The following is a 6,000-nucleotide window of genomic DNA, read 5'->3' on the forward strand; positions in this document are numbered from 1 at the left end:
GACGATGGAACACTCACATTGCGTCGAGATTCAATACATCGGCCTCCAGCCGACTTGTCACCAAGGGTCTGTTGCTGCCTCGGGCACATTACTGTCGTCCTCCTGTGAGTCTAGATTTGCGTATCCGACGCATAACAGATAGTTAATTGTAACGTTCAGCGCCTTCTAATGACGATGGAACACTCAAATTGCGTCGAGATTCAATACATCGTCCTCCAGCCGACTTGTCTCCAAGGGGATGTTGCTGCCATGGGCACCATATGGTCCATCCCCTATGAGTCTAGATTTTTGAATCCGACGCGAATCTGATAGTTAATTGTAACTTTCAGGGCCTCCTAATGACGATGGAACACTCAAATTGCGTCGAGATTCAATACATCGTCCTCCAGCCGACTTGCCTCCAAGGGGATGTTGCTGCCTCGGGCACCATATGGTCCTTCCCTGTGAGTCTTGATTTTTGAATCCGACGCGAATCTGATAGTTAATTATAACCTTCAGGGCCTCCTAATGACGATGGAGCACTCAAATTGCGTCGCGATTCAATACATCGTCTTCCAGCGGACTGGTCTCCAAGGGGATATTGCTGCTTCGGGCACCTTATGCTCCGTCTCCAGTGAGTCTAGATTTTCGAATCCGACGAAAAACTGATAGTTAATTGTAACATTCAGGGCCTCCTAGTTACGATGGAACACTCAAATTGCGTCGAGATTCAATACATCGCCCTTCAGCCGACTTGTCACCAAGAGTTCATTGCTGAATCGGGCACCTTATGGTCGTCCTCCTGTTAGTCTAGATTTTCGAATCCGACGCAAAACTGATAGTTAATTGTAACGTTCAGGGCCTCTTAATGGCGATGGATCTTTCAAATTGGGTCTTGATCCAATACATCGTCCTCCAGCCGACTTGTCACCGAGGGTCAATTGCTGTGTCGGGCACCATATGATCCTTCTCCTGTGAGTCTAGATTTTCGAATCCGACGCATAACTGATAGTTAATTGTAACGCTCAGGGCCTCCTAGTTACGATGGAACACTAAAATTGCGTCGAGATTTAATACATCGTCCTCCAGCCGACTTGTCTCCATGGGGATATTGCTGCCTCGGGCTCCTTATGGTCGCTCTCCTGTGAGTCTAGATTTTCGAACCTGACGCGAAACTGATTGTTAATTGTAACGTTCAGGGCTTCCTAATGACGATGGAACACTCAAATTGCGTCGAGATTCACTACAACGTCCTCCAGCCGACTTGTCTCCAAGGGGATATATCCGCCTCGGGCACCATATGGTCCGGCTCCTGTGAGTCTAGATTTTCGAATCCGACGCAAAAATGTAACGTTCATCGCCTCCTAATGACGATGGAACACTCAAATTGCTTCGAGAGTCAATACATCGACCTCCAGCCGACGTGTCTGCAAGGGGATATCGCTGCCTCGGGCACCACAGTCCGTCTCCGGTGATTCTACGTTTTCCAATCCGACGCAAAACTGATAGTTAATTGCAACGTTCAGGGCCTCCTAATGTCGATGGAGCACTAAAATTGCGTCGCGATTCAATACATCGTCCTCCAGCGGACTGGTCTCCAAGGGGATATTGCTGCCTCGGGCACCTTATGGTCCGTCTCCAGTGAGTCTAGATTTTCGAATCCAACGCGATCTAATAGTTAATTGTAACGTTCAGGGCCTCCTAATGACGATGGAACACTCAAATTGCGTCGAGATTCACTACATCGTCCTCCAGCCGACTTGTCTCCAAGGAGATATCGCTGCCTCGGCCAAAACATGGTCCGTCTCCGGTGATTCTACGTTTTCGATTCCTACGCAAAACTGATAGTTAATTGTAATGTTCAGGGCCTCCTAATGACGATGGAACAGTCAAATTGCGTCGAGATTCAACACATCGGCCTCCAGCCGACTTGTCTCCATGGGGATATTGCTGCCTCGGGCTCCTTATGGTCTAGATTTTCGATACCGACGCGAAACTGATGGTTAATTGTAACGATCACGACTTCCTAATGACGATGGAACACTCAAATTGCGTCGAGATTCAATATAACGGCATTCAGCCGATTTGTCTTCAAGGGTCTATTGCTGCCTCGGGCACTTTATGGTCGTTCTCCTGTGTGTCTAGATTTTCGAATCCGACGCAAAAATGATAGTTAATTGTAACGTTCAGCGCCTCCTAATGACGATGGAACACACAAATTGCGTCGAAAGTCAATACATCGACATCCAGCAGACTTGTCTACAAGGGGATATTGCTGCCTCGGGCTCCTTGTGGTCCGTCTCCTGTGAGTCTAGATTTTCGAATCCGATGCGAACCTTATAGTTAATTGTAACGTTAAGGGTCTCCTAATGACGATGGAACACTCAAATTGCTTTGAGATTCAATACATCGTCCTTCAGCCGACTTGTCACCAAGAGTCCATTGCTGCCTCGGGCACCTTATGGTCGTTCTCCTGTTAGTCTAGATTTTCGAATGCGACGCAAAACTGATAGTTAATTGTAACGTTCAGGGCTTCCGAATGACGATGGAACACTCAAATTGCATCGAGATTCAATACATCGTCATTCAGCCGACTTGTCACCAAGAGTCCATTGGTGCCTCGGGCACCTTATGGTCGTTCTCCTGTTAGTCTAGAATTTCGAAACCGTCGAAAAACTGATAGTTAATTGTAACGTTCAGGGCCTCCTAATGACGATGGAACACTCAAATTGCGTCGAGAATCAATACATCGACATCCAGCCGACTTGTCTACAAGGGGATATTGCTGCCTTGGGCTCCAAGTGGTCCGTCTCCTGTGAGTCTACATTTTCGAATCCGACGCGAAACTAATAGTTATTTGTAACGTACAGGGCCTCCTAATGACGATGGAACACTCAAATGGCGTCGAGATTCAATACATCGTCCTTCAGCCGACTTGTCTCCCAGGGTCTATTGCTGCCTCGGGCACCTTATGGTCGTTCTCCTGTGAGTCTAGATTTTCGAACCCGACGCTAATCTGATAGTTAATTGTAACGTTCAGGGCCACCTAATGACGATGGAACACTCAAATTGGGTAGAGATTCAATACATCGGCCTCCAGCCGACTTATCTATAAGGGGATATTGCTGCCTCAGGCACCATATGATCCTTCTCCAGTGAGTCTAGATTTTCGAATCCGACCCAAAAAGATAGTTAATTGTAACGTTCAGGGCCTCCTAATGACGATGGAACAATTAAGTTGCGTCGAGATTAAATACATCGTCATTCAGCCAACTTGTCTCCAAGGGTCCATTGCTGCCTCGGGCAAATTATGGTCGTTCTTCTGTTAGTCTAGATTTTAGAATCCGACGCAAAACAGATAGTTAATTGTAACGTTCAGGGCCACAAATGACTATGGAACACTCAAATTGCGTCGAGATTCAATACATCGGTCTCGAGCCGACTTGTCTCCAAGGGTCTATTGCTGCCTCGGGTACCTTATGGTCGTTCTCCTGTGAGTCTAGATTTTCGAATCCGACGCAAAACAGATAGTTAATTGTAACGTTCACGGCCTCCTAATGACAAAGGAACACTCAAATTGCGTCGAGATTCACTACAACGTCCTCCAGCCGACTTGTCTCCAAGGGGATATCGCACCACATGGTCCGTCTCCGGTGATTCTACGTTTTCGAATCCGACGCAAAACTGATAGTTAATTGTAACGTTCAGGGCCTCCTAATGACGATGGAGCACTCAAATTGCGTCGAGATTCAATACATCGTCCTTCAGCCGACTTGTCTCCAAGAGTCCATTGCTGCCTTGGGCACCAAATGGTCGTTCTCCTGTGAGTCTAGATTTTCGAATCCGCCGCAAAACGTAGTTAATTGTAACGTTCAGGGCCTCCTAATGACGATGGAACACCCAAATTGCGTCGAGATTCAATACATCGGCCGCCAGCCAAGTTGTCTCCACGGGAATATTGCTGTCTCGGGCACCATATGATCCTTCTCCTGTGAGTCTAGATTTTCGAATCCGACCCAAAAATGATAGTGAATTGTAACGTTCAGCGCCTCCTAATGACGTCAGAACACTCAAATTGCGTCGAGATTCACTACAACGTCCTCCAGCCGACTTGTCTCCAAGGGGATATTGCTGTCTCGGGCACATATGATCCTCCTCCTGTGAGTCTAGATTTTCGAATCCGACGCATAACTGGTAGTAAAGTGTAACGTTCAGCGCCTCCTAATGACGATTGAACACTCAAATTGCGTCGAGATTCAATACATCGTCCTCCAGGCGACCTGTCTCCAACGGTCTATTGCTGCTTCGGGCACCTTATGGTACGTCTCAAGTAAGTCTAGATTATCGAATCCGACGAAAAACTGATAGTTAATTGTAACATTCAGGGCCTCCTAGTTACGATGGAACACTCAAATTGCGTCGCGATCCAATACTTCGTCCTCCAGCCGGCTTGTCTCCAAGGGTCTATTGCTGCCTGGGTTTCCTTATGATCGTTCTCTTGTGAGTCTAGATTTTCGAATCCAACGCAAAACTGATAGTTAATTGTAACGTTGAGGGACTCCTAATGACGATGGAACACTCAAATTGCATCGAGATTCATCACATCGGCCTCCAGCCGACTTGTATCCATGGGGATATTGCTGCCTCGGGCTCCTTATGGTCGCTCTCCTGTGAGTCTAGATTTTCGAAACCGACGCGAAACTGATTGTTAATTGTACCGTTCCGGGCTTCCTAATGACGATGGAACACTCAAATTGCGTCGAGATTCAATATATCAGCTTTCAGCCGATCTGTCTCCAAACGTCTATTGCTGCCTCGGGCACCTTATGGTCGATCCCCTGTGAGTCTAGATTTTAGAATCCGACGCAAAACTGATAGTTAATTGTAATGTTCTGGGCGACCTAATGTCGATGGAACACTCAAATTGCGTCGAGATTCACTACCATCGACCTCCCGCCGACTTGTCTCCAAGGAGATATCGCTGCCTCGGGCACCACATAGTCCGTCTCCGGTGATTCTACGTTTTCGAATCCGACGCAGAACTGATAGTTAATTGCAACGTTCAGGGCCTCCTAATGACGATGGAGCACTCAAATCGCGTCGCGATTCAATACATCGTCCTCCAGCGGACTGGTCTCCAAGGCGATATAGCCTCGGGCACCATATGGCCCGCCTCCAGTGAGTCTAGATTTTCGAATCCGACGAAAAACAGATAGTTAATTGTAACATTCAGGACCTCCTAATGACGATGGAACACTCAAATTGCGTCGCGATCCAACACATCGTCTTCCAGCCGACTTGTCTCCAAGGGTCAATTGCTGCCTCGGGTACCTTATGATCGTTCTCCTGTGAGTCTAGAGTTTCGAACCCGACGCAAAACTGATAGTTAATTGTAACGCTCAGGGCCACCTAATTACGATGGAACACTCAATTTGCGTTGAGATTCAATACATCGTCCTCCAGCAGACTTGTGTCCAAGGGGATATTGCTGCCTTGGGCACCACATGGTCCTTCTCCTGTGAGTATAGATTTTCGAATCCGACGCGAAACTGATTGTTAATTGTAACATTCAGGGCCTCCTAATGACGATGGAACACTCAAATTGCGTCGCGATCCAATACATCGTCCTCCAGCCGACTTGTCTCCATGGGTCTATTGCTGCCAAGGGCACCTTAATATCGTTCTCCAGTGTGTCTAGATTTTCGAACCCGACGCAAAACTGATAGTTAATTGTAACGTTCATGCAACCTAATGACGGTGGAACACTCAAATTGCGTCGAGATTCAATACATCGGCCTCGAGCCGACTTGTCTCCAAGGGTCTATTGCTGCCTCGGGCGCCTTATGGTCGTTCTCCTGTGAGTCTAGATTTTCGAATCCGACGCAAAACAGATAGTTAATTGTAACGTTCCGGCCTCCTAATGACGAAGGAACACTCAAATTGCGTCGAGATTCACTACAACGACCTCCAGCCGACTGGTCTCCAAGGGGATATCGAACCACATGATCCAACTCCGGTGAT

The sequence above is a fragment of the Schistocerca americana genome, chromosome 6 (genome assembly GCF_021461395.2).
Source record: "Schistocerca americana isolate TAMUIC-IGC-003095 chromosome 6, iqSchAmer2.1, whole genome shotgun sequence".
Lineage (NCBI taxonomy): Eukaryota > Metazoa > Arthropoda > Insecta > Orthoptera > Acrididae > Schistocerca > Schistocerca americana.